Below are 2,921 nucleotides of genomic sequence, written 5' to 3'. Positions count from 1 at the left end.
TACAACAACATTTCTATTAAAATAGTTCTAAATGTGAGGTCTAAATTGATACAAGAGTAAATCACATTTTTATGATGTGTGTTGAATGTCAGTCTGCTGCATCAGCTCACTTTTAATAGCACAACTTCATCCCGTCAACTAAGGCTTACTCGGAAAGACATGGAATAGCCTTATTGATGCTGCGGCCCGCGGCGTCGTCAAAAACTGGAAAATTGTCCCGCGACCACAGTTGAGTTTGAGACCTCTGGTTTAGAAAGTACAAGTGTCAATGTTTTTGGTAAATACTTCAAATGTGCGATTTTAGGTGGATCCATTCTAAATGCTGAAGAAGATTCTCTCCAGCTTCCAAGCGAATTTTTGAATGTCAATTGCGATTGGAAAAAAGTTGTCTTTCTTTTCAACTACCTCTACGGACATCGGCGTTCCAAGATAATTCAAAAAGACATTCCCCTGTCGGAAATACTTGATCTGTTCCCTTCCTTGACTGATATCAAACTGGTGAGTGTGGTTATTATATCATGGAACCATATTGTAATCACTTTATAGTTCTTATACCACTGTTGCTTTGGCTCGAGTCAACTTTTTGGCGTGGCTTGACTTGTCTCGAGTCAATGAGCTAAATGACTTGACTCAAGCGCTTCATAAATGTGTATTGACTCGTGATTCTGAGCAAAATTTCCGAGTCAATTTCAAGTCATCAAATAAACTCTTACGTATATGTTATTTGCAATTGCACGTGTGTACGAGCAATACAACACCTTCTTGCATGTATATTAGAAAAATCAGACAACTAGGACTGTTTAGTTGCAAGTCTGCTATAGAGATAGTTGCAAGTCTGCTATAGAGATAATGCTAACATGTACAAATAAAAGTCTGCCTTTTTCTCTCTGCGATTGCAAACTCATTCATTGATTTTAGTCTTTGATGTGAGCGTAACGCATTTGTTGCGTAATAGATTGTGGCAGCCATAGCCACGGCCTACCATATCTGCTTACATATTTGATACATATGTTGAACTGCAACATCAATCCCACTGTAGTTATTCATATCTGCACGACTACTCGTGATTTCGATCCGTCGAGTAATACGTCATGGCGACATGGTTTGTCCATAACTCACTGTAAATATACCATGGAAAGTTTAACGCATTTGGTGTCAAGATAGCTCATTATAACTATGCACTGAAATGCAGCCGTGGGCTACATAGGAAATCGAAACGCGGTCGTGAATAGCAAAAAAGGCTGGCCGCTCCTCGTCTAATGTTATCAACCATTTCTATCAGTGTTTGTTATCAATTTGCTTTTCATCTCAGGTCAGAGAACAGTTCAAGAAGATAATTGCACCAACCACCATTGAAGACATGAAAAGCAGTTATCAAAATATGATAAATATATTGGATGTAATATATCAGGTAAATTTGGGCTTGCAAATTTAGTGTGCTCCACACTTAGTAAGAATTATTTTACCATTTTATTTCATCAGTCCACTGAAGGTGACAAGGATGAGCTCACCAAACTGCTGAAACTACAGTCGGAGCTTACCGATGCAAGAATTAACCGTCGGCAAAAAAGCGGTTCAACTGCTTTACTATAGTCCAACAGGTACATAATAATACATAATTGCCACTTCCATTGATACGTGATAGGAATATGTTTAGCCAGGAAAGGCTAACCTATTAACTGATGTATATTATGGATGTCCTTACCTAATGACTTCAGATTTTTTTGGGAAGCGATAACAAAAATTCGTATGTAAGTACTTGAATATATGTCTGTGTTTCAGGCTCTTACCTAATGACTTCAGATTTTTTTGGAAGCGATAACAAAAATTCGTATGTAAGTACTTGAATATATGTCTGTGTTTCAGGCTCACGACATAGAGACTAGGAGTCAGAAGCATGATCCTCCACATCTAGTTGTCCTAAGACATCAGGATGGGTCCATTTAAGGCTGGAATCCGTCCCTCGTGGTAACGATGGCGCAACGGTGTTCGATATTTTATTCGATATGATGGCATGTTATTATGCCTGGGATGTGTCATACCCAAAGGAAATTCAATTCCTGGCATTTATTCAGAGAGTTGTTGTCGGCGACAAAAACACCCAATATGTGTCTGAAAAACTGAATAATTTCTTCAGAAAATTCGAACACATGCTGTAAGGTCATAATAAGCCTTTTTATTTGACCCAAGGTTATTTTTGTGCAAGTTGTTGAACAGTAGTTCATCCTTTGCTTCTATTTCGTTGGTATACATAAATCCATTAGCTTTGTCGACACTGGACATACATGTGGATTGATAGTGCGTGACACATGTTGGTTGAATTTAGTGTCGGTGGAAAATTGAATAATGCCTTCAACAATTTTGAGCACATAGGTGAAGGAAGTAATTTGACTTGGTTATTGCTGTGCAAGTTGTGGAACAGTAGTTCATACTCTAGTTTTATCCTAGGACACTATCTTGTTTTTATTTGCAATATTGCGTTTATATTTATCAGTCCATTGAATCCGTGGGCATGAACATGTGGCTGGATAGCGTGTGACTCTTTCAGCATATGGGTTGAATTTAGTGTTACTGGATAATTTATTGATTTCTTCAAAAATTTTGAGCATATACTGTAAAGGCGTGATAGGCCCACTAATTTGACTTGAATATGACTGTACAAGTTGTTCAACAGTAGTTCATACTCTACCTTAGTATATTGGCACACTGACTGTCTTGTTTTCCTTGACAATTTTTTGTTATTATACTCCATTCCATTAGATCCTTTGACATAAGCATGCGACTTTAAAGCGTGAAACTTCAGCATATGGATGGAATTTTGCAGTACACAGGGGCTATATTTACGGGTCCATTTCAGAATTGTTTTTACGCTGTAAAGTCATATGCTCAAGTTACTCAAACTAAGTATGTCGCATGCTCAT

The 2,921-nt window shown here is 37.8% G+C and overlaps 1 long non-coding RNA gene across 1 annotated transcript; it reads left to right on the top strand.

Annotated features, from left to right (window-relative positions):
• LOC145435277 (uncharacterized) lies at positions 1 to 1,743 on the top strand. The gene is made up of 3 exons (XR_013913781.1): positions 1 to 498; positions 1,313 to 1,411; positions 1,483 to 1,743. It is a non-coding gene; the product is annotated as an uncharacterized LOC145435277 (long non-coding RNA).
• The last annotated feature ends 1,178 nt before the right edge of the window (positions 1,744 to 2,921 follow it).

Source organism: Botryllus schlosseri, chromosome 3, assembly GCF_051294905.1.
Source record: "Botryllus schlosseri isolate E-star chromosome 3, Bs_hap1, whole genome shotgun sequence".
NCBI classification, from domain to species: Eukaryota; Metazoa; Chordata; class Ascidiacea; order Stolidobranchia; family Styelidae; genus Botryllus; species Botryllus schlosseri.
Note: the sequence above shows the minus strand (reverse complement) of the source record. Positions and strands in the feature narration are given on the sequence as shown.